We start from the raw sequence: 26,543 nt of genomic DNA, 5'->3' as shown, positions 1-26,543 counted from the left end.
AAGGAAATGAATTTTTAGATTAATCATCTGTTACTTCTCTAAGACGAACGCCCAAGAACGATCCCAGCTCGGTCAGATCCCCGAGTTATTAGCCCCTGCCTTCTTTTATTTATTAAAGGTGACTTATTATTTTTGGGAGAAACGAGCGTCTTTCTGCCTTGCTTAGGATGCCTTCGCCTGATTTTTCCATGAGCTGAAAGCAGCAGCTTACAGAACCCTTAAGACCACGGGAGGAAAGCGGTGGGGGGGAATCTTTTTTTAAACCCCCCCTCCTTCTCTTCCCCCGCCTCCCTCATTTGCATTTCCCCCTCCATTCCCCGCCTCCTTTGCAGTGATGTCAGCCCCGGCGAGGACTTGCTGGCAGTGGTTGGGAAAGCGGAGTTCAGACGGCAGCAGCCGGAGCGCGGAGCGGATGCGGCCAGTGCGTGGAGCAGCAGCAGTAGCAGCAGCAACACGAATCGCGAGCCCCCGGGCGGGAGCGCGCCCGGAGTCTCCGGCTCGCCTTCGGGGGGAGTCCTGCGTAGACCGAGACAGCTCTTGAGGCAGACTGGCCACCTGAGCCCCGGGGAAGAGACTTCCCCTCTCCTGGGAGGGGGGGACGGGATACCGTCTCGCCCTTAGCCGCCTCTTGTTCCGATCCCCTACATCACCAGCACCGCCGCCCCCCGCCGACCTCTCAGAGGGGCTCGGCACTCGAAAAGAAGGACGTTGTAAATCATCCCAGTGATTGCATAAAGCTGGAGGATTTCTTCCTTCCAAGTTGCAACGAATCTCTTCGTGCAAGTTCTTTTTTTTCCAGAAAAAAGAAACCCAAACCAAGCCAGCCAGCAGCTTGCCAGACTTGGCCCCATCCTCTTCTTTCCAGCGTTCCTTTGGGTAGTTGAGAAGCCGGTGGGTACGCGGACTTCACTTGCCTTCCCCGGTCTCTCACTTGCCCTACAGCAGCAAGCGTGTTTGAATAACTCTCAAGTTAGGATCTCTTCGTTTTGTCTCTGTCTCTTGCCTCTCCTCACACTGTGGAAGAAGGGCACCCCCCTCCCAGCCACCCCCACCAGTCTCACTACTTCGTTTTTGATCTTACTGTTTTTCGTCTTAGACGATCTCCTCCGTGCCCGTACCCATGTAATAATTCATTCCAAGATTCTGAGCAGAACAAGGATTTTCCTTTTCTTTACCCACCTCATGGTGCGCTTTGGGTCTGACTTGAAGGCAGCGGAAAGGAACGGCATGGCTGAGGAGCAGCTTTAGACGGAGATTCTCTTGCTCACACAAGGAATTCAAGGTAAGGCAGAGAAAGTGGGTGGTGCGTCTCGAGGAGAGCTGGGGAGAGACTTCGTCTAGGGAGAGCGCTGGCGGTCTACAAGCAAGCGCCTTCTCTCTATCTAGATTCTCCTTTCGCTTCCTTATCCTTCCACACGTTGTAGATCTTTGCAATCTAGGTATGCAGCGCTGGTACACCCGTGGCTTAGATTTTTCAGGGGGGAGGGTGTGGAAGAGAGAGAAGCCAAACTGTGTAGCTTCTGGGAGGGGAACCCCCCTTCCGCAAACTGATATGTGATGTGATCCCTCCCGATCGCTGAAGATCGCACGGTCTTTCTCCCTCCCTTTTGCAATGCAAAGCCCATCGCGAGCAGTTCAGCTTTTGAGTGTCAGGGTGCAGAGTACTTAGTGAAGGGGAGGGAGGGCCAGAGATGTGAATGGGGGAGGAAAAACATATGGAGTTTTTTATTGATGCAGTTTTAATCCTGTAATGGAGACTGCATTAGACGGGGGATTGCATTAAAAAAAAACTGCTCTGTGTGTGACACACAGACAGACAGACAGACAGACAGACAGAGAGAGAGAGTAAGGGAAAGTAAAAAAAAGCAACACTCCACCGACCAGCGATGTGCTGGATTGTAAATGAAGTTCCCTGATTGAAGGATTTCCTTGAACTCTGGTGATCAGCTTAAAGTTACTGTGCATTTGGCACATTAGAATAAGATGTAGCACAGATAAGTGTTTGGGTGGGTTGGCAAATATACTGGTGATTTCCTTGAGTCCTTGAATGAGCGGGAGAAGAAATTTAACATTTCATATCTCTAATGTCTAGTTCCAGCTCCGCATGGACCTGGAAAGGAAAGACCTGGGGAGCACTAAGCTAAGCACGGCTTTCTCTTTCCTTAGCAGTATTGGGAGAAAGTGAGTAAGACAGGAATCAGATTATGGCTCCCTCCCCCTTCCTAGGTAGAAATTGGTCACAGTGTGGATCTTTAAAACCTGCTGGCTGCAGATGGAAATGTTGCAGTTTGGCTGCAGAACGGAGGGTCTCTCTTTTCCTGCATGCAAGCTTAGCATAGTAATAACTTGTAAGAAGTAGCTCTGAGGTCTGAGATGAGGAGCAGGGGAAGAGGCATTAGCTTCTGTATGATCATGAGAGGGGAGGGGGCGTGGACCATACGAATACAGCATTGCCTTAAAATAGCTTGAGTGCAAGCATTTTGTTAAGAAGGCAAAAAATAAAGAGCCTGTTGCCTTAGGCAAAGCCTGTGACTTCCATCCTGATCTGATGTTTTTAAATAAAATAAAAAGCAGAGAATATTGATAACGCAGGAGTGTTGGCCCATCAAAAATGGAAGGTGCCCTCAGAGCATCTCTTAGGGTCTCTGAGCATGATGCGATGGTGAAGGCAATAATATCTGAACTTCCCACTGTTGTAAATATGAAAATGCAGAAGATCCTGGCAGAACTCTTGCTGCAAATGAGCCAAGGTTATAAACGAATGAAAGGATGCAAGTAAATATTGGGCTGAAATAGGAGCAATCAATTGTTTAAAGTGGGGCTGGGAGAAGTATTGAGGCAAGAAGTTACTTCCTCTGCCCAGTGAACTCTTACAAAAGGAATGATTTCCTCCCTAAGTAGACCATAGATTTAAAAATCTAATTAGAACGTCATGGAGTTTTTATTTTATTTTATCTGACAATGTTTCCCAGATTGGTAATGGAAAAGACAGATGAGTGACTTCTTCTGTCAATGGAATTGGTGTGCAAGCTTGCAAGTTAAACAGAGTTCTTTATTGTGCAGAAAGTGTCCAGCAGAAACCTCTCCTGTAACATTGCCAACAGCTCTAGGATGGACTAAGTTTCTCTCTCTCTCTCTCTCTCTCTCTCTCTCTCTCTCTCTCTCACACACACACACACACACACACACACACACACAGAGAGAGAGACTGACTTCAGTAAATATATTCAAATAAAGCTTTATTGGCTTGTCAGAAATGGTTTGTTTTCACATCTGAAATGTGAAAGGGAACTCGGGGTATGCCTTCATACTTGAATGCTTCCAAAACTGTAAATTTTGCATAAGATAAAGGTGAAAGCGAGAGAGGGAGGCATGAGTTTACATTAATGCAGTACAGTACAGCACAGAAAAACCCCACTAAGCAAAAACTAAAAACAACCCCCCACGTTTTCTTCATCTATATTGTGTGTGTGTGTATCTGTGTAGAAAAATTGGCATGTGGGTGTCAATTGCAAAGACGGAATCAGAATATCAATGACTTAAACCCTGGAGACGCAAGGGGTTAGCTTGATAAGCAAAAGGCAAGCTCTTTTGAAGAGTGAGCTGGCAGAGAGAGGTCTTTAAATTTCCAGGCATGTTCTACTTCAGCTGTGTCTGTAGTCAAATCTGAAAATAAAACTGAACATTACTTAAGTCAATGATTCTTGGGATATATATATATATATATATATATATATATATATATGGATGGTATGGCAGAATCAACTCTCTCTCATGGGTAGCAAGTAACGAGATGCTGCTGTTATTGCAAGATGTGTGAACGTTTTCTATTTAAATCCTCCTTCTGTCAAATTAAACAGTTAAGGTGCATATCTGCTGCTTTATTTCTTCCCTCAAGGTGGTTACCCATACAGATAACTGTTTGCATTTTAATTCCCCCACCCCATAAAGAAGTATTATTGCTTCATGGCTGTATAGCTCTTCCTTCTTTTCTTTTAAACATGACCATAGTTGCAGGATAATTTATATTCAGCATAGGACTGTCTGCTTGGTACAATTGGTTTTATACATCACAGCTCCTCAAAAAGGAAGATCAAAGATTTGGACCTGTAACACATTTGTATTCTGCATGGGCCTAGGCAACATTCTGTCGGTCTCTCACATAGTTAAGATTGTGTCCATCTCCTTCCGTTCTTTTTAGCACTCATTTGCTTAGTGGTTTATTATTTACCCATCCAAATTGTGCTTTGAGCTGTAACCAGAGCCTACTGATGCAGCCTGCATTATTTGTACACATTGCAGTCTGTTAAAGTCTGTTTCTGGATGGTGATCATCAGAAAGTGGTGAGGGTCTAAGGGCTGGAAGAACCTGACCTTTTTTTATATAAAGAAAAAACAAAGCTTCTGGTTTCTTTGAGTTGTAGATGACTGCTTGATTCATGTTATGGGCTTGATGAAGCTTTTCCTGGGACAGATGAGCATCACTGTTGGAAGGAAGGAATGTGTTGGGTTGGTTTTGGTTCACTCTGGGAACTGTAGGTGGTTTAACTTCTGATAGTGCACTTCAGTCTAAGTTACGGTTGATATCCAAACAGAATGAAGCAACATTGTAGTATAAGGTAACGGACTTTTAGGAATTGGAAGCAGCAAAATATAAACCTGCATAGTTCAGTACTGGCATATAATGTGTGAATCTTGATGTGGAATGCTATAGAATGTGTTTCACCATTCCATTCCTTTGTTCACAAAGATATAGTTAAGGCAGCACATAAAATTAGTGAGACTACCTAAATGGCGTGTTGGCTTTATGCAGAACATTGTTTTCTCCCGTGAATTCAAAGGGTAGAGAATGTACTATGAGGACGTAGGCAAGCTTTTCTCTCTTCTGGTCTTGCATTCTCTTTGTTTTTGTAGCCTCAGACTGGTTGACCTCATATGTCTATGATTTGGTTCTAGGCATAATTATTCTCAACTTAAGTCAACCTCATTGTATTTTGTGGGGGTTACTCCACAGTGAGTGCAATCTGAGAGCACTGCCTTGATGCGCTAAGAATGATAGCGAGTGATTTGCTCTGCAAGGTTATTGGGAAGAAGGAACACATAGACTTATGCATTCTACAAGTCCTAGCGAAATGTTGAGAAACAGGAAAACAATGAATTCCCCATTCCATATGTTTGACTTTCTGCCCATAAATGCCATTTCATAGTACTGTTGGAGCTCTGTACACATCCTGTACATGGAAAGTTCATGTGAAATGTTCTGTGGGAATTTTGTACATGACTCGAATTTTGAGCCATTGGGCTGCTTGCTGTTTGCCCTTGGCTTAAGCTTGATGAGATGAGCACATCCCTTGGTAGATGCTTGTCTGCTTCTAAGTAGTTCAGAGGCGGTGGTGCATGAGCTACCTAGAAGTAGGGTCGTGCAAGTCATAAGAGTCAGTTCTGTTATCTGTGTCCAAAAACTGGCACTATGTTCCTCTGAGCATAATACTACTCTGAGTCTACAGAAAATAAGAGGATGACGAAATCCCTGGTTTTGCAATTCAGAAAACACTTGCCCTTGATAGGACACATGTCCTTGGGAAGAAGGTGGTTCTCTGTGTTTAATGTTGACCTGCTCTCTCAGAACTCCAACATCCTTTAGCTCATTTGAAAGTCTCATTGATGTTGAGTTAGCAGGGTCAGGATTCTTGCCCTGGAGGTTCTTCCTACCTTGAAACAAATGTGGTGCAGAAGCACCGTGCTGTCTGCAGCCTCATCTTGCTTGGGAGCAAGTCCTGGTGATGTCACTGGTCTATATCCCTGAGCAATTGTGTAGAGTGCTGCGCTGCAGCCATTTTGTTGCCTACAGTGGCCAAGTGTGTGAAACTGAACTTTAACACAGGCTTCTCCTGAAGGCTGATGCTCTAGGCAGAAATAAGTGCTTAGACATGGGAATGAAGGGATGAAATAAGGAGCGGGGGAGAAAAAAAGTAAATTGGAAGGGTGCATTCCATTATCCTACGGGGTTTGCAAAGGGACTTTCTGCATTTCATTATTCCAAATAGTTTGAAAGTCAATCTCTTTCAATTATTGTCTGAGTTTAGTAGAGTGACTTGACAGAAATTGTATAACATGCTATTACCTTTCTCTGCTTGCAAAATCCCTGTTAGCAGATTTTAAACTTCACTTCTAACTCTTCCTTTTGTGTTGTGGATGGAATAAAAGTGGCCTCTGTAGAATATCAATTTATCACCAGCAGCAGATATGTTACTTATTTTAAAACCTTATTTCCCTCATTTGCTTTTTTTTAAAAAAAAAACACCAAACCCAACACTTTATAGCACTGATCCACACCCCCTTGCTCTTTGCAAGTGCAGATAAAGAAAAGGCGTATCAGATACATTTATGTTTCAGTGGGTGAATGGCATTTGGAAAGCACATAACTAGATATTTCAATAGAACCAGATCTTTTAAAAAAGCTGTTTGGGGTCTTATTTCAAGGCCTCCTGCCAAGTCATCCCAAATCGCCCCCAATTATATAAACCTTTCAAAATCTTCTGCATTGCATTACTGGGGAGTGGGTTATGGCTTGCTGATAGATCCCGTGATTTATATGCAGAAGAACTGAGAGTCATACCCAGAATCTTCAGGTAGGACTAGAAAAGACTCTTTTGAAGCACTGGACAGCCATTTCCAGTTAGTGTAGACAGTTCTGGGCTAGATGGATCAATGTGCTGACCCAACATAAGATAGCTTCCTACGTCTCTGAATGCACGATCCCAAACTCAGTGAACGGCCTCAGACATCCTTTTGATTGTTCATTCATGATTTGTGCTTGTGATAGTACAGTATTGTGGTGATTACATGCAATCTGATTTTCAACACTGTTTGCAGCACCGAAGATTTGGGGTAGACATAGTGATTTGTTTCCACAAACAAACCATACATATCCTATAACTTGCTGCTATAATCCTGCAACTTTTTATTTCACAAATGTTCTGGTTTATTTGTGTGTTTTGTGTGGGTTGTTTTTCTTTTTTTCCTTTTTGTTTGCCCCGCTGTTGTGACACCGCAGTGCAAGAGTGATGTGGGGGAAGAATCACAGAACAACGAATGATGTGTGCATTAGTGGTGCCTATCCACCACTAATGCACTAATTTTGCACCAATTACATGTTGGAGAAGGCACCCCCAAAACCCACCAGACTGAAGGGGACCTTTGGGGCAATTTCAAAGGCCTAACTGGGCATTCTGGATACATTTTTGAATACATCATAGATAAGGGTGTGTAGAACTTGAACAAGGCATAATATGTTGCCTTATAACTGTATTTGGTTGAGTTTCCTTAAATGTCTGGCCTGAAGAAGATCTTGGTTTTGCTTCAGGTAAAATTATTGTAACAGCTACGTAACTGTGGTTTTGCTTTATAAGTATTGCAAGCTTCAGCTCGCGTTTATTCTGAGACGGTATGCTCTAGTTAGTGCTGGAAGCTGGACTCGAGTGAGCAAAGGCTGCACAATTTAGCTCTCTTTACAGCAAGCTACATGGAACCTTTTGCTAAAGAGGGGTGGGTGTGGGTGTGTGACTTTTTAATTAAGGCCTAGCTTCCATACCACTCATTTATTTATAAATCTTTTTTAATGCAATGTGCAGTTATCTCTGTGGAATTTAATTTCAATTGAAGGTGTCACAGAAGGAGGAACAGGAAGCCAGAGCAGAATTTTACTCTATCGTTGATAAGATAGTCAGTGAGCAAAATGGAGGTTTAAGATATGGAAAGCAGGAGCCACAGTTTAGCCTGGTTGAGTTGGCAAAGAGTGGTCTGTAGGTACCCGCAGTTCACAATCTCTTTCCATATAATCCCCTTCTTCTTTATCCTACTTCCATCCTTGACTGGTCCACTACACCAGCAGAAATGGCAACGCCAGAAGAGAAACAGTGTGGTGTACTAGGAAAGCAAATATCTGAGTAACAAGTGTGGGTCTGTTTACTTTCATGTATGTGAGAAAATGTATACTGTTTAATAAATATACTTATTACACAACTGTTCTCTCTCTCTCTCTCTCTCTCTCTCTCTCTCTTTGTGTGTGTGTTTTTTTAAAAAAAACCTTTTGCTTTGTGGCCCTATTCAATTTTCATGTGCATCCTAATCAGGTTCTGATAGTTTTGAACAAATATCGCTATTGCAGGGCATCAAGTGGTTTAATTCTAACTGTTTCAAAATTTCAGATTGCTATGCAGAAATGCATACTGCAGTTTGTCCTCTGCCCTCGGTGATTCTGAGTTCTTTTGGACTGATGCAGTGGGGAAATTTTATATTTCTGCTACTAGCAGCATCTCTCAAAATCAGGCAGTACTTCTCTAAGCAAAGGATGGCTTTATTTTATTTATCGAAATAAGTTCAAGGGAAAAGTTTGAGGTGCTGGTATAGAGCCATATACACCTTGGAAACAAGATACCTGAAAGATCGCCCCTTATGTACCCGAACAATCCTGCAGGTGAGGGCTTCCTGTATATACCATCTTATCAGGAGGTCTATTCTGCACAATGTTGGGTCAGGACTTTAACTGTTGTGGCTCCTATCATTTGAAATTCCCTCTCATCAAATATAGTACAGTCTCTTGGGTTTTTTGGTAGAATAATAATAATAATAATAATAATAATAATAATAATAATAATAATTTGTACCCTGCCCATCTGGCTGGGTTTCCCCAGTCACTCTGGGTGGCTTTCAACAAAGATTAAAATACATTAAAATGTCATACAATAAAAACTTGCCTAAACAGGCCTTCCTTTCCCAACAAGCCTTTTAAGTAGAACGCTTTCCCAGTCTGCCTCTATATTGGGACTGTTTTTAGATGCTTTGTCATTTGTTTGTTTGCCACCCTGCGCTTCTTTGGGAGGAAGAGTCGTGATATAAATTTGATAATGAAATAATACAGCAAGGTGGCATACAACTTACAAGATCACAGTAAGGATAATTAAATTATCTCTGTATCACAGAGAACTTGCCACGAGAACTTGCGGTAATGGATTCAAGATGCTCTATATGATCAGGCTGGTCAATGTAATTCGCTGGCTTGCAAATGGCATGCATTGGTTCCCTTTGCACGGTCTTAATGTGTGCTTTACATGACTCTTTTGGATCCCAAGATGAGCAGGGCTGACCCTCATTTTATTTAGAGTATGCTGAGATACTTCCATGAGTCATTGTGTGCTTCTTGCTGCTCATGGTGCATCAAAATGCTTTGGGCTTTGGTGCCCCATGCTGGAAACCTTTAAGGTTTCTAGCTTACAAGCCACAGTCAGACAGTGGTGGAAGTCTTTAAGCAAGGGGTGGGTGATGCATACCAGCAAACCTGCAAATAGAGCTGTATTGGTACCCACATTTGTATGCAGTTGGGTCACTTGCAATGCTCTGCTGTGATGATGTACAAAACTGTTGTTCTCGCTTTTGTTTTATTTACTGTTCAGCACACTGGCCTAGAGTCTGCCAGGTTGCAACTCAGAGATGCCTCCTGTTTCTCTAACAACGAAGAGCTTTGTGGTTCCTAAGAAGCTCCACAATTGTCACCTGGCTCCACAAACAGGAGGCTCTTGAAAAATTCCTCTGGGAATTGAATAGCTTTCACTGTGAGTCCTAAAGGCATTTTGCTTAAAGGCATTTTGTATGTTTTGCTGCAAACGTTCATGACAACAGACTAATAGGGCTTACTTGCTAACCAAAAAAACATTTGAATGGTTTCTTAATGTTGATGCAGTATACATCTCCATGCCCCAGGTCCTATCACTCCCTCTCCCTTGTGCTGTGGCAAATAGGGCTCACCCACAAAAACACAAAATGCACCTGTATGGAAGGACTTCAGTTTCTTAATCACTTTCTGTGTATTGTAAACCCACAGCTTGTGCCCACTTTACGTATTCAGTCACAACCTTGTACTCCCTCTCTCCTTTTATTTATTTCCCCTTCACCCATGCACTGAGAGGGTTTTCCTCATTTACCTGGCTCTGGGAAGCTCTGGGAGGGCTCTAAGGCATTCTTCCCAAAGCCCAGTGCTTAGACAGCTGCCAGAGCCCTTCCACTTCCTTCCCAATGCCCTGCTCCTCACCCACCTTTAGGAAGTGGGCGGGATGCTGTTGGAGCCCAAGTGGCTCCTTCCTGAAGCCCAGTGAAGGACCCTCACACCTCCTTCCCAAAGCTGGACACTTTGCTTACCCAGCTTTGGGAGGATGGTGGTAGGGATTTGGGACCATGGCACAGTCCTCATGCATCCCTTTTGTGACTCCTTCCCAAAGCCCTGCACCTTACTTACACTCACAACAAAACCAAAAAGCACCTGTATGGAAAATAAGCCCACAACTTAGGCACATTTTACTTAATGCAATCACAAACTTAGACAGATGGAGGGGTGAATGAATAAACGGAGAGCTGGTGAAACTCAGCACTCTCTGTTGTTTACCCCCCACACCCCCAGCAGGTTTTTCTTACTTACCTGGCATTGGGCTTTGGGAAGGGTACGGGAAGGCTTTGGGACGCTGTCAGAGCCCTGCACTTCCCTCCCAAATCCAGCACTCCTTCCCAAAGCCTGGCGCCAGGACACTGCCAGAACCCTCCTATCTCCTTCCCAAAGCGTGCTGTCAGAGATCTTTTTTTCCTTCACAGAGTGGGGAACCTCACTTATCTGCCTTTGGAAAGGCTGCTGGGATGGTGTAGGAGCCCAAACACTTCCTCAAAGCCACACCTCATTCCCAAAGCATTGCATTGGGCCAGGGAGCCCGAGCATCTAGGATGGTGGAGCATAAATACGTCCTTCCCAAATCCTGGCATCTCATTTCCCCAGCCTTGCACCTGCTTCCCAAAGCCTCACAGCTTGCTTGCTTAGCTTTGGGAAAGTGCCATTCAGAATCCTCTGAATGAGGATTCAGAGCCTTTGCACCTCTTTTCCAAACATTTGCCTGACATTTCCCTTTCCCAGTTTTGGAAAGACAGTGTTTCTTTTCCAAAACCCTGAGCGCTTGCACCTCCTTCCCAAAGGCCTGAGGCACGACCCTGTTGGAGCCAGAGAGCTCACACCTCCTTCCCAAAGCTTGACACCTCTCTGGTGCAGCAGCCTCAGCCCTCACACCTCATTTCCAGAGCCCAGTGCCCAATACAATGTCAGAGCCCTTATACCTTTTATTTATGAGGCTGCCGCAAGGCGGCAGAAGGGCTCTAGAAAGCTGCTAGAGCCAGCGCCAGGACACTACAGCCCTCACATCTTTACATCTCTTTCCCAAAGCCTGCCATCTCACTTACCCGCTTTGGAAAGGCAGCAACTTCAGCTTTGGGCGGCTCGTTTCCCTGACTTTATGAAGGCAGCAGGACTTTGGGAAGGCAGCAGGACAGCTCTGGAATGTTGCTGGAGTCAAAGCACTGGCAGACCTTGGGGGCTCAAATTTCAGTAGTACCCTATGCAGGGCCAAAATTCAGTGCCCCCCTGCTTCCCAGTCTCTTGCACTGCCAAGCCCCATTGGCTCCTTTGTAAAACCTGGCACTTCACTCCCCTGGTTTGGGAAGGTGGTGTGAGAGTGAGATTTTGCTAGAGCCTTTGCATCTCCTTCCCGAAACCCAGCACCACTGGGTCCTGGCTGGAGCCCTGGCAGTTTCTTCCCAAAGTTCCATGTCTCACCAGATTTGGGGTTGAGGAGGGATAAAACTTTCTCCAATGCTTCTGAGTTGGAATAAATTAAAATACACTTTAGTTTATATTTTTTGTTTAAATTGTGGAGATGTGCAAAAGGTAGAATGGGGAGGAGAATGAAAGCAGAACTTTCTTGCATGTACTGAAATGTCATCTTATGACTTATGGTTCTCACTTGAAATTTCAATTTATTATGCTGCAGTCTATTGAAAACAATTTGGGACTTCCATTCCACTTTTACCTTGATGCAGAGTTTTCTCTCTGTCTCTTCCATCCACTGCAAGTATATATAAATGCATGCCTGATAAGCTGGAGATGTGAAGACTGAAAAGGGGGAAAGGAGCAGTGCATTTAATGGAGTAATTGCTTTTACTCTGTCAGTCATTTAAGTGACTCCAGGAATATTTATTTGGCGGTTGGTTTTAAGTGAGGTTGCTTTATAAGGAAGTACAGCAATGGCGTTAATATAATGAAACCATTTCCTTAAAGACTGCAGGACTCCTTTTTCTTCCCTGCCTCGATTTTTCTTCTGCTTTGGCAACCTTGGATCTCTTAGATTTCTCTGGTGGAATTTTTTTTGAGGTGCTTTCCTTTAGATCTGGCCCTCATTAAAAAAAAATGATTAGAATACAAATGTACTTATGTTAAAACATATGAAGAAATTGATAGCCCCCCCCCCCCGCTGTAAATAGATGAGAAGGGGAAAGGAAGGAAGAAGGAAATGTAAAAGGAGAAATAGCTGGCTGTATGGTTCACATCAGTCATTGTTCTGATTTAGCATTGATTCGGTTGCTGCTTGGCTGGGACTCAGCAGCCTGGAACTGCTGTGGTGAGGTGACTATATCAACTGTTCTCTCTGACTGGTCCTACTGGAATAAAAAGCCTTCTGGGGAAACTGAGGTCCTTTCCGGTGTCCTTTATATTGTGCATTCATGATGATTAGTGCTATGTTGATATCAGAGAGGTTGTGCAATATTCTGCTTTCGATACTCTTTGCGTCTGTTAAACGTTGTGAGGTGCACATAATTGCTTCATTTTCTATCAGTGCATGTCTTTGGCTTCCCGATGAAATCCTGTAGCTCTTCCTTCCACAAGAGTTCTTGCTCTTGTTCTTGTATTGGTCCCATTTCTGTTTTTTGCTATAGTGCAAATCTGTCCCTCCCAGATGGCAATAAAGCGCTGACACTGGGGAAGCACTACAGACTCAACAAGAAATCAGAATGATGTGTGGATTACCCAGTGCATCACTAATGCACAATTATCACATCAATGACATATTGTAGAACACACTCACCCCCCACAAAAAGAACAACAACCTGCCAGCGTGGAAAGACCTTCTGTTTCTTAACTGCTTTCTGTATATGCTAAACCCACAACTTGCACTCACTTTACGTTACACAATCACAACTTTATGCAGGTGGGTGGGAGAGAAACCTGTACACTGAGCAGGTTTTTCTCATTTACTGGGCTCCTCACTTTTACCTAGATTTGGGAAGGTGGCAGGAGGGCTTTGGCAGGATGCTAGGACACTGCCAGCAGGGACAGTTTTAGGGTACTGAGACATGTTAGGCTGCAGGGGGCACTGCTACAATGATGCAGAATGAAGAGGTGGGTGGAGGGATGCCAAGCCTTCCTGCCTCCTTCTCAAAGGCACTGGCTTTGTTTACCTGAATTTAGGAAGGTAGTGGGAGGGCTCTGGGCCCAAGCACCTGCTTCCCAAAGCTGGGATGCTGCTGGCTTTGGGAAGACAGCATGAGGGCTCTGGCAGCATGTGGGCTCCTACAGCCCTCCCACCACCTTCCTAAAGCCTGGTAAGCATGGTGTGGCTCCTTCCGTACTGGCCTCATGGTAGAAGGTGTGGGGGGGCTCTGTCCCCCCTCAAATTCCTGTAAGGAGGTGCAGTCTCATTTACCAGAGTCTGGAAACGCCCCCCCCCCCAGCCTGTATGTATAAGACCCAAGCCTAGCTTCTGACATTTCTTTCTGACATTTCCAGTTAACGCAATTATTATGCAGTGCCCCCTCCCTCCCCCCCCAAATTATAAAAAATCCTGCCCAAGTTTCTGGAGAGCTGCTGCCAGTTAGAATAGACAGACTATCTGTTAGTCAGTATTGGGTGAGATAGACTTCGTATGAGGCAGTGTCATGCGTTCATTCATGTATCTTTTCTCTGTGGATTCCTTGTGTTTTGCCCGTCTCATATTCTCAGGAGGCTTTGTAAACTGGGAGATGATTGAACTAATTTTAGGCTCTTCCCTTCATCTTTTCAGTCCTCATATGGTTTCTTGCCTGAACTAATTTCCATTTCATGTAAGTTTCATATATGCTCTTTCATAGGCCTATTGCATTCTCGGGTGTGTGTATATGTGTGTGTGTGTGAGAGAGAGAGAGAGAGAGAGCGAGAGAGAGAGAGAGAGAGCATTTTTTTAACTGAATGAAAAAATAAATGGTACACATCTCTCAAACACTTTGTATGTGTAAAAGAATTTGTGTGTGCATTTTTAAAAACCTAAATTGCACCGCAACATAGGGGTAGATGTGCATCATACAAGAAGAGACACAAAATACTTTGAATTACAGCCCTCATTGTGATCCCAGACTGGAGAGTTAGGTTAATTTTTTTCAAAATACCGTCTGAGAGAAAGTCTTCTTTTGTCCTTACCAAGAACATACAGTAATCAGAAAGCAACACATTGCTTCTCTAAGTAAAAACTGAAATACTGAATCAGACAAGCATGCCCTCTGAAGCTTCTAGGAATTTGAATGCAGGTTTCTTAGCCTTGCATTCAGTACGTTTCTGAGCACAATTCAACGTGTTGGTGCTGAACTTTAAAGCCCTAAACGGCATTGGCCCATTATATCTGAAGGAGCGTCTCCACCCCCATTGTTTGGCCTGGACACCAAGGTCCAGCTCCAAGGGCCTTCTGGCGGTTCACTCACTGTAAGAAGTGAGGTTACAGGGAACCAGACAGAGGGCCTTCTCAGTAGTGGTGCCCGCCCTGTGGAATGCCCTCCCTTCAGATGTCAAGGAAATAAGCAACTATCCTACTTTTAGAGGACATCTGAAGGCAGCCCTGTTTAGGAAAGTTTTTAGTCTTTAATGCTGTATTGTGTTTTTAATATTCGAATGGGAGCCTCCCAAAGTGGCTGGGGAAACCCAGCCAGATGGGCAGGGTAAATTACATTATTATATTATTGTGTTTAATTTAGGGGAAAGTGCTGCTGCTATCACAGCATCACTTTATTTGTACACCGTCTTTCCATAGTTAAAACACCATGCTAAAGGCAGCTTACAACATAAAAAGATTTACATAATTGCAAACATAGCAAAAATAGTCATAAGCAATAAATAAAACACATCAAAGAGTACACAACCAAATGGAACAATTTCCACATACAGTGGTACCTCGGGTTAAGGACTTAATTCGTTTCGGAGGTCCGTTCTTAATCTGAAACTGTTCTTAACCTGAAGCACCACTTTAGCTAATGGGGCCTCCTGCTTCCGCCGCACCGCCGGAGCCTGATTTCTGTTCTTATACTGAAGCAAAGTTCTTAACCTGAAGCACTATTTCTGGGTTAGTGGAGTGTGTAACCTGAAGCGTATGTGAACTGAAGCGTATGTAACCTGAGGTACCACTGTAAATCATAGGATCTAAAATTAAAGGTGCAAAAAATAATAATATCAACATCAGCAACAAAACCCCCTGAACTATATCCCAGCCCAAGAACCTGTTCGATTGGATTTCAGTAACTCTTTTCTTATTATCTTATTTACAAACTTGTTTATACACTGCCTTTTAGAATACCCAAAAGGACTTGCAGTGTCATGAAAACACAATACATGCAAGCAGTCTTAAACAAATGGTGGCGGCAGCATTAACAATCATTACACATAGGTCAATTAAATAATTAAAAAGACCAGTATAAAATTACAACAAAGCTATGCATTCTAAATTAGTTCCCTAGTAGTAAATGATCCGATCTATTATTGTTTTAAATGTTGTGGGCTTTTTTTTTTTTTTGGCGAAATTATTTTAAATATGCAATTAGTTTACCCCTCCTTAGTTTCTCCTCCCTCCTACAATGAAATACTGGTATGTTAACCCCACTTTTCAGTGATAAAAACACAAACATACCTGAGTGCTGTAGATGATGTGAGGGATTCGTGCAGCCAGGAAGAGAAAGAACTTCATTCAGGATCAAAGAGAGGGTTAGGATTGGGAGGCTGATGAGCTGATGTGCATCTAGGGAACCAAAGGACAGGTGTGGCAGAGGAAAGATGTAGCCCAGGAGTGGGATATAGGAGAGCTTTGTGCTGTTGATGGAGTGGGGCAGCAATGCATATTCACTCAAAAAAGCCAGGCAGAACTTTTGGCTGCATGTGTCTCGCTTGTACACAATTGTTGCAGCTTGTCCTGAGCTTGCGAGTTAAGCCTGGGAAGCATCAAAATAAATGCACAACCCTGTGAACAGTTTCCCATCTGTACATTTATCTTAATTTGTTCTTCCAGTGAGCTTGGGAGAAGTAGAAAGCATCAGCAGCAACTTGCAGCCCTTTCTTTCCAGCCATCCCCATTCTGCCATTTCTAATTTCTCTGGCTCGCTGGATTTCTTGTTTGTCAAGATTCCCTTTGAGTTGGGCAAGGAATTCCTCACATTTTGGCCAAGAGATACCACCTGGCAACAGTTAATTAGAGGCAGGCTTCTGTTCTCGTGGTGACTCTGCTTTGTATATTGTATATATTGTATATTGATGAAGGCTTTTGTGAAAAGCAAGAGGACTCAAAGACCTGCATCATGCCAGTTCTAAATACTGTAGATTAGCAGTTATGCACCCCTCCCCGCCACACTGCCACACCCCTGTATGGTGGCCTGTAAAATGTACATAGCAGTGTCTCCAATCTGATGCTTCTGCAAGGCTGCTCCTATTCTGCTCCTAGTTTGGGTTGTATTATACAGTGGTACCTCGGGTTAAGAACTTAATTCGTTCCGGAGGTCTGTTCTTCACCTGAAACTGTTCTTAACCTGAAGACCACTTTAGCTAATGGGGCCTCCTGCTGCCGCTGTGCCACCGGAGCACGATTTCTGTTCTCATCCTGAAGCAAAGTTCTTAACCCGAGGTACTATTTCTGAGTTAGCGGAGTCTGTAACCTGAAGCGTCTGTAACCTGAGGTACCACTGTACTAGTTATCAATGCTGCCTGCCTAGTTGTCGTTTGTTTTTAATGAAGCATGTGCCAAATTGTTCTTTGTCCTGTTCCCATAACACCAGACTCCAGGTTTTTTCTGGAAGCATAAATGAAATCACTCCTGAAATTAGTGCCCATAGATTCAAAAACTGATATCCTAATGTTATCTAGGTGAACTTTACATGTGGTGTTCTTGATTGATAGAAGTACTGTTTTATATAACACCTCACCCGCCCCGAATGGACAATTTATATACTGCTATTTGCACAAACCACCGGGTTGTTTACAGTGAAGTCAGACAATATATAACAATATATAACAAATCTCTAAATTTGAGTAACGGGGGTCTCTCTTCAAAATGCCCATTGGAAAATGTGTGTCTTAACAAGCCACTGACAAGAGTTGGGACCAACTGCCCCCTCAATTTGGAGGGAATTCATTAAGGTGTGGCCATGTGATATTATTGGTAACCTTAACTTGCAAATCTGAAGGGAACTGGGATAGAAAAAAGCTTAAAAAGCAAGGTTGTTGAATTAGCTTTTCTAGTGGACACCTTCCACTTCACAAACTGATTCTACTAAAGTACCATATCTATATTTGAAAGGTTAACGTGGTTAAATTTCTGCAGAAAATTTAAATGTGTAATTCCGAGACATTCTATTTTTTTAAAAATGCATTTATATCTATCTATCTGAAACATACAATCACAACAAAAGCAGCACAGAACTAGCCTTTTCATTAAAAGCAGTCAGTTCCCAAAAGCCTGTTGAAACAAGAAAGTCTTTACCTGCTGGCAGAAGTACAACAAGGAGGGAGCCAGTCCAGCTTTTCCATGGAGGGAGTTCCAGAGTCTGGGAGCAACCACCGAGAAGGCCTTCTCCCATATGCCTACCAAGGGTGGCTGCAAGGGTGGCAGGACCAGGAGAAGGTCCTTCCCCAGAGATCCCCAAACCGAAGCAGGATCATATGAGGGAATATGGGCATTCAGATAGTTTGGACCCAAACCAAATAGGGCTTCATAGCTCATAACCGGCACTATGAATTATGTCTGGAAACAGACTGGCAACCAGTGAATGTTCCCTGTAACCAGCTCTCTGGTCAACAATCTGGCTGCAGCTTTTTTCAAAGGCAGTCCCATGTAGAGCAGAAATAAATAAATAAAAATAACCGCAGACAACTGTCAAGTACACAAGAGACAGCCGTCCTACCAGCTGAAGTTGTCATGTGGTGTTCAGGAAAGATGAAAACCAAGGAAGGTTGCAGAGTCCAGCCCACTGGGGAGATGAGTTGTAAAAGGATAGAAAGGTCACTTGCAGACACCATTTGGCCACCTTGAAAATAAAGCAAGCACACCAAAAACTGCACCCGACACATGAGAATTTCACAGAAAGTCTGTCTCCTCTTTGATAAACCTTCAAAAGCAGTTTATTTTCTCATTAACTGATGGAGAATGGGGGGCAGCAAGGAGGAAAGGTATGAGAAACTTTCAGCACAGTACTAATTCTACAAAATTCCAGCCACTCTGGAAACTGGCAAATGTATCCAAAATCAGCTATGATTCTGTTGGATTGGTTTCTCATCAAGGGAGGTTTCAGTGTTCTCACGCTGCTACAGCTATTCTCCTGCAACTTGCAATATCATGCTGCTTTCAAAAGCATGTGCATACACAAATGTGATTTCACACTGTGAATGCTGCAGAACTCGTGCTGCAGTGTGGCTTGAGCGAGATGTGCTTTGCACACGGACACAGTTGCTATGTTTGGTGTTCTTTGTGCATCCTGAGTTGCACAGGAACATGGAGGAATGCTGAGCCTCCAGCATTACAAATCTCATGCTGTCATAAGACCATAATACTTATTTATATGTATTTGTATTACATTGATAAAGCAATCCTTCAGCGACAGAAGCTTCTACAGCAGCGTGCGGAAGAAACAGCAGTAGAATAAGCAGGATGAATAGGATGCACAAATATCCATTCATTTGCCTCAAAGGGATCTAGCTTTCATGCACCTACCCTCCATGCATCTTTTCAGTTAATCTCAACATATCTGTTCATAAAACATCTTAAAAATAGCAGACATCACTCCAGAATGCAGGATCCCTAGTAGCCTGAATAGTTTTTTTAAAAAAACCTGCTCTGAACTTTCTCAGAAGGGTTTTTGGGTAATTTTCTTCTTCTGTTTCCTCCATCTCTCAAACAGTTGGAGAATTCTGCCTCCCCTGGAGAATATTCAGTGAAATGTCTCCCTCGATTTTGCTGCCTGCAGAGTGGATAATTTCCAGAGGCCATTTCTGCTTAGCCCTTGTAAGGTTCAAAAGGGTCTTTAAGACTCTAAAAAGCCTGGGGAAATGAAAAAGTATTTTGGGCTGAAATGACAGTAAGGGCCATACAAGCTTCCAGTTCAAAAGATGGGCGTGCCCCTAAGTGAATGCACTCTCCCCCCCCCCCCGGCGCCACATTGCAGGTATGCCTAGGCTATGGACCCCAACATATTGCAGGGAATCTGCTCCTTGATGTGAGATAAACACCAATGAACATGAATTTCTCTGAGGACTTGTAAAGTGGAACTAAGAAATTGGATTCTTTTGGTCAGTTGCAGTGTAGGACTCTGATTGAAGCCCCTGGTACAGGAGATGTGGGACAAAGGAATTTGTTGTGAATTCTAAAGCAAATTGGAGTGATTTGGAAGTCCCAGACTTGACATGAACAGAGGAGGATATCTATAGATTGAAAGACACAATTCTCTTAACTTCTGTTGTGCAGTTTCTGTTGGGGATAAAATGCATGCAAAAATGTGTTTTGGGGATATGCACTGAAAAACACACAATTTATACACAAAATTACACACAATTTTAAAATGTGTATAATTTAAATGCATTTTTTTGTGCATTTTAAAAACAGAAAATAAAATAAAATCTGCAAACCTGGGAGTGGAACAGATCTATGACTAAGTGTTTGAAAGTGATGTAGAATGGAAGCAGTCTGATAAATCCAATCCAGTGATATGGGTTTTCTGGGAAACTTCCAGAAAATGTTCTTATGCAAATTAGAGTCATTTGCATCAGAAGTGTTTTTAGTTTGCACTGGAAAATTTTCTGATGCCCTAGAGTGATCTCATTTAGCATGTTTACTATATACAAGTTAAAAAATTTGAAACTGCCAAGTTTGCCTAACATTTATTTGCAGATGGCACCCATTCATTGTTACTAATGAACTTATGAAATAGAGGGGGGGGGGGAATTTAGTGGGGAAAATAAACTGCTGATAATTTTTCTATCCCACATAATTGTAGCTAACCCCGTTAGACATCTTAATTTCAACAGGATTATTGGCTTCAAATATTTGCACACAAACATATACATGTGAGCTTCAAATTTTATGTTGTGAGAAATACACTGTATATGTACAAAAGAGGGAATTTTCTGCAATACCCACCTGAGGAAGATATGGGTGTCACCAACACTATTCCTTCTTGGTGCCATGTTAAAATTTTCAAAATTTGCTCAGGCAGTTCTTGCTTATCTGGATGGAGAATAGGAATGGGGGTGTGAGAGAGCGTAGAAACTGGCCTACCGCAAAAAGGTGGAATTTGCATGTGCTGCTGCATCCACTTTTGCCACTGACTGCAGACACCACTGGCACATGACCCTCAGCAAGTTGCCTATTATTTATTACTTGTACCCTGCCCATCTGACTGAATTGCCCCAGTCACTCTGGGCAACTTCCAAGAGAATATAAACACACACCCCCACAACAAATCACCAGACATTAAAAGCTTCCTAATATAGGGTTGACTTCAGATGTCTACAGAAGGCTGTATAGTTGGTTATTTCCTTGACATCTGATGGGAGAGTGTTCCATAGGATGGATGTCACTATCGAGAAGGCCCACTGCCTGGTTTCCTGTAACTTCACAGTGAGGAAACTGCCAGAAGGCCCTTGGAGCTCGATCTCAGTGTCTAGGCTGCCGAAGCTTCTTAGGGCTTTAAAGGTCAACACCAACACATTGAATTGTGCTCAGAAATGTACTGGGCTTGGAAATATACTGGGAGCTAATTTGGGTCTTTTAGGACCAGTGCAATCCTTTGGTTGAAAAGGTTTCCCCAACCCTGATTTACAAATGGCATTACTAAAGAGTATTTAGCTGGAGGTTCATGTTTGGATATGCCCTTACTTTCACTTCCTTTGTGTGCATTTTTGTCTTGGCATGAACACAGCTTCCAGGATTTATTGTATTGCAAACTTTTTTGAAAGAAATCTTGAAAGAAATAATTGAAAAAGGGTTTTAGAGTAAGTGATTTAGACGAGGCTGGCAGGTGGTGCTGTATGGTTGCTGCAGGATTAACAAAGTTCTGAAAATGCTGTCACTCCAGAGTATTGGATCTCTTGTCTTGATTTAGTCATTGTCAGGCAAAAAAGTCCTCACCTTTTTTCAAGCAAAATTGTGGAAGCCATTAACAGGTTGGCAGTATCAAACTGAAGCAGCTGGACCTGTTTTCTGATCAGCTTCGAAATCTCCCACGATTCAAAGCAACTGGCTGGAGTTTTCTGTCATTTCGTTTGTATGTTATTCCCAGCAGTTATAGGTATGTAATGATATATTTTGGTTTAAAAGAAAAAAAATCAGTAGGGAAACTGTAAGATCTAGCTAAATCTCAAAGCGGTTGTAGTGGGGACTGATGAAAGAGAATTTTAGAGGTGTTGCAACTCCTAAAATATACATCTTACATTCCAGTCTTGGAAGCTGTTGTGCTGAAGTAGCAGCTTATGATATCTGGCATTAAGAGTTTGGTGCTCAGGCATGCTCATTTGAGCACAGTCTTGGGATGTGACTCAATTGGGATGGGGGGTTCCCCTCATTTCAGTGATCTGATGTGCACAGGCTTATCCAACTAGGTGTGTGTTGGCTGGGCCACGCTATTGCCTTTTGTGACATTCCAACATCTCCGTTGGGGAGAAAGGATGGACCTAGATCCTAACTGAAATCATGGGAACAAATAGGGCTTTTCTTTTGTGAAGCAAAATAGAGCCTGCTGGCAGTTAAGGTCAAAGATTGGTGTGACGTCCGGGGCTCCTGCTGAAGATATGGCACCCTTGTGTTGTGTGGCCACTCATACCTGTAACATTTAGGCAGACTGACCTTGGTCATGGTAGCATACTGTGCATTTGCCCCCAGTACCTCTTCACGTAGCTAAAAACCTCAACCCAAGTTTGCTAAATTCCTCCTCCCTTCTAATCCATTTTACCTTTTATGTCATGTCTTTTTAGATTTTAAGCCTGAGGGTCTGTCCCTCCCTCCCTCTCCTTCTCTATCCTACAAGCCACTTAGGGAACCTTTTTGAATGAAGAGCTGGGTTTTTGTTTTGTTTTTTAAAAAAAGGCAGTTATCAAGCATTGTCTACAAAGCCACCTTTCTTTCTCTCTGATGTTGGGCAAACTGATGTGGGAGTTCTGTATTCATAGATCCGTGCATTCATCATTTAAAAACAAAGTGTGTCTTTCACTTCAGGAAGGCTGTCTTTACTCCATCTGCAGATTTAATTGATAAATTGACTAAAACATGTACAATTAAAGACTTTTAAAATTGGCTGATAGCCTTCCTTGGCATTTCCCTGAATTGAACGTATGTGCTCTGTGTGTGTGCCGAGGTGGGGGGGTGAGAGCTGGATCTCTCTGTGTCTCTCTGTCTCTGTCTCTGTCTCTGTCTCTGTCTCTGTCTCTGTCTCTCTCTCTCTCTCTCTCTCTCTGTGTGTGTGTGTCTCCTTGCCCACAACTTCAGATATCTCATGCCTTTGCCTTCCAAAATATTGCAAATGCTTCTGTAGCCGTGTGTGTGTGTGTGTTCCAGTGAAATCTTCCAGAAGCTTTGTTTACGAACAAGTGAAGTGTAAGTTTGCGATCAGACTACTTAACAATAGTCAAGGTGATGACATGTTGAAGGTTCTTTATTGCTGTTTATATTGTATGTGCCTGGAAGCTGATTGACAGGCACATTATAGAAATGGGAGGAAATAATTTGTTTCTGGATTTTCACAAGGTATTTGACATGGCATTTCCCTGAGATAGCAGGGGCTTATTTTTTATATTCAAATGCAAAGCTGTTGGGGAGAACTGTACCTGTATGTTGCGTAGGATTGCCAAATCAAAAGGTACTCTGTATGTTTCTACCAGGAGGAGGGTGTTAACGGTGATGGTGTTCCTTTTATAAAGGAAGTGAGCCAGTTCTACTCTTTGTAGAACAGTTTTTCAATCAGTGAAGATTTTCCTCCTTTGCCAGACTTTTTGAGAACCAAGAGTCTAGTGTTTTGAGGTGAGAATATTCTCTGAAGAATATTCTCTGGAGAATTTTCTCCACAAACTGTAAATTCTAATGTAAGAACCTGTTTTACAACCCACATTTTAAAAAATCTAGTAAATAATAAGTCAAGCTGTGATATTGCCAGTGTAAGTAATGAATAATGATATATTTTTTTTAATCCATTTACATTACTGGGCATTGTGTCATTCACCATTGGCAGTTCTGAAACTTTTTTTTGTTTTGTTTTAAAAACGCTATTCATTTAATTTGATGAACATTCATTTAATTCTTATGTATTTCAACTATATGTAATAGCCTTTTTTCTATTTTGGTGTGACCTTATTCTTAGCAATTCTATGCCCTTGGCCATACAGTGTGATTTTTTTTTTTTTACAGGAAGTAGCTTTAATGCTTTATAAACTTAAAGTACCTAGGTTTATACAATTATGTGTAACAGCATGTGAGGTGGCCTTGATTTAAACAGTTGATGTTTCTATATTTTTATTTAGCGCCAGTAACTGGTTTTTTCAGTGCCGTTCAATGGTACAAGGTGCCATTTACCAGAGATTGACATACTTAGATATACAGTTACATACGCTTCAGGTATGTATGTATATGTATATACTTAGATATACGGGTTACATACGCTTCAGGTTACAGACTCCACTAACCCAGAAATATTGTTTCAGGTTAAGAACTTTGCTTCAGGATGAGAACAGAAATTGTGCTCCGGCAGCACGGTGACAGCGGGAGGCCCCATTAGCTAAGGTGGTGTTTCAGGTTAAGAACAGTTTCAGGTTAAGTACGGACCTCTGGATTGAATTAAGTACTTAACCCGAGGTACCACTGTATTATCATTTAATGATAATATATTTAATGTTAATGGCTTCCTTTTTATATGTATATTTATATTTATGCGTATATGTCAGGGTTTCTGGGAGAGAGGAGGAGATGACAGAGGAGACGGAGAGCGAGTGGGAGGAGGGGCAGAAGGATGAGGAAGAAGATGACGGAATTCTGAGGGAATCCACGAGTCTGAGCAGCGAGTCAGAGGATTCTCAAAAGGGGGTTACCTTAATCAAGCAAAAGGGAGGAGAAGGGAGAAGCGGAGAGGAGCCCAGTGGAAGACAGACGCAGCAAGAGGCGTCTCAGCCGGAACGGAGTAAAGGGGGTGGAGTCGTCAGCCTCTCGGAGGGAGCAGGATTAGGAGAGAACAGAGAAAGGGGGTTGGAGCAAGGTGTTCAGCCGGAAAGGGTGGAGAGCAGAACAAGGGGTGGTGTAGCGGTCGAAAGAAAGGTCAGCAGCAACGTACGCGCGCCAAGTTCAAACGTAGAGGCGCGCGGAAGTGGAGAGAGCTCAGGGGAGGAGCCCGGCCCTAAAGCCAGAAGGAGGGGGGAAGAGGCGGCAGAGGATTCAGCCTCAGGCGAGTCACGGAGAGAGGGAACCCAGGGGAGCAGGAAGACCCTGCGGAAAAGAAAGGAGAGGAAGAGGTGGTCTAGAGCCAGGCTATTAAGTTGGTGTGGAAGAGGGGAGGAGTCAGAGGGGACTTCAGCGGTCTAACGTGACAGACGTACGGCCACGATGCTGAACTGTACGAGAAGCAGAAATCTTCAATAAACTTTTCCTGTAAATAAACTGCAACGGAGTGAGGTCTCTTGTGAGCTGGGACCCGTCCTGGGTGGCCGTGACAGTAAGTCCCCTCTCTGAAAGCAAAAAATTTTTTTTGCGAAGCTCACGAACGGGAGCAGCCATGAGCGCTGAGGAGCAGCTGGTTGCACTGCGGGATCAGGTTACCGCTCTCACATCGGCAGTCATTGCTTCGCAGAAGAAGAATGACGACTTGGAGAAGACGTGCCAGGATTTGCAGGCAAGGTGGGAACACGCGGACAGGGCGGGGGCCCCAGGTTCCAGAGCGGAGGGCATTGCGCTTGGACGGAGGGGGGGTGCCCTGGTTCCGCATTTTAATGGCAACTTGCAAGACTATCCCAATTTCAGAGCGGACGTCGTATATGCACTGCATTTACTCCGTCACGATTTTAAAGATGAGGAGGAGAAAGTGGGGTTCATTGTTTCGCACCTGCATGGGGAGGCCAGGGCTTGGCTACGCAATCTGTGGCGCGAAGATGGACCGGCCCGTCGCAATTCAACTGCGTTCATCAAAGCGATGGATTCTTGTTTTCAATCCTCTGTGGATGTGGACATTGCGCGCCGTCAAATGCACGGGCTGAGGCAGGGGAAAGCGACTGTGCGCCAATACCACTCTAAATTTTTTGCATTGCTCACCGCCTTAGATTGGCCAAAGGACAGTAAGCCGGTCAGAGATCTTTTTTGGGAGGGATTGAGCCCCCCCATCAAGGATGAGATCGCTAGGGGGGACAGACCCCAGACCCTAGAAGACGTGGTGCAACGGGCTTTAGCTATTGGAATTCGACATGAGGGACGTCCGTGGCACGAGGAGGACGGGCCCCAAGCGCGTGCGCAAGCGAGGACTCTCCCTTTTGTGCACAGGGATTTCAGCCGTGCGCACCCCTCGCCAATGGGGAAGGACAGCGAGGAGCCGATGGAGATTGGTGGTGCTAGGGCTCAGAAGCCATCCCAGAGCCCTGTCCCTGGTGCAGCCAAAGCGAAGCCTCCTAGAGGAACCAGGAAGTGTTACATCTGTGACAGTGCGCACCATATGGCGAAAGAGTGCCCCCAGAGGCTCCAGAAGCACACTGCAGCACTGGCAACTGTAACAGCAGAGGTGCAACCAGGGGAGCAGCTTCAGGGAAACGACAGTGCCTGGCTGGAAGCAGAGCTACTGGGGCTCAGCCAGGCGGATCTGTAGACAAGCCCCCAGCATCACTGCAGAGCGTGGACCCTTTGCCTCCCAGACCGGCAGTTCTGCTCACAGCAACTCTCCAGTTGCCTGATGGGAGACTCCTCGAGGTTCCAATAACGATCGATTCGGGAAGCAACGCCGACTTCGTGGGACTGCAGTTCGTTAAGCAGCACAACATGGCGCTCCTGCCTGCAACGACGCCTCTAAACGTGGTCACGGTAGACGGCAGGAAGTTGCTGGGGGGGCAAGTGGTGCAGCAAACCCCTCCCATGCTGATGCAGATTGGCAACCATCGAGAACTTATTAGTTTCAATGTCACCCACTTATCGGACACACCCATCGTGTTAGGCATGAGTTGGCTGGAGAGGCACAGTCCCGCGGTTGCGTGGTACCAGCGGCAGATCACCTTTTGTTCATCGTATTGTGCTCAGCATTGCTTTCAGACCGATCAGGGAGGAGAAGCCGAGCAGCAGTTGCATCTGGGTATGGTGCAAACAGTGCCTCACAAGTACCAGGACTTCTTGGAGGTTTTCTGTGAGAAGGAAGCTGACAAGTTGCCGCCTCACAGACCTTACG

At 43.9% G+C, this 26,543-nt stretch overlaps 1 protein-coding gene across 4 annotated transcripts in view; it reads left to right on the top strand.

Moving 5' to 3' along the window:
• The first annotated feature begins 351 nt into the window (after positions 1 to 351).
• PCDH11X (protocadherin 11 X-linked) overlaps positions 352 to 26,543 on the top strand; it is a 749,953-nt gene continuing 723,761 nt past the window's right edge. For 2 of the 4 annotated variants that reach the window (XM_081897548.1, XM_081897549.1), the window contains exon 1: positions 352 to 1,282. The gene's annotated coding sequence lies outside the window, so the exon portion shown is untranslated. The remainder of the gene's footprint in view (positions 1,283 to 26,543) is intronic. The other 2 variants (XM_081897550.1, XM_081897551.1) reach the window with 1 other exon arrangement.

This window comes from Podarcis melisellensis, assembly GCF_964234715.1.
Source record: "Podarcis melisellensis genome assembly, chromosome: Z".
NCBI lineage: Eukaryota > Metazoa > Chordata > Lepidosauria > Squamata > Lacertidae > Podarcis > Podarcis melisellensis.
Note: the sequence above shows the minus strand (reverse complement) of the source record. Positions and strands in the feature narration are given on the sequence as shown.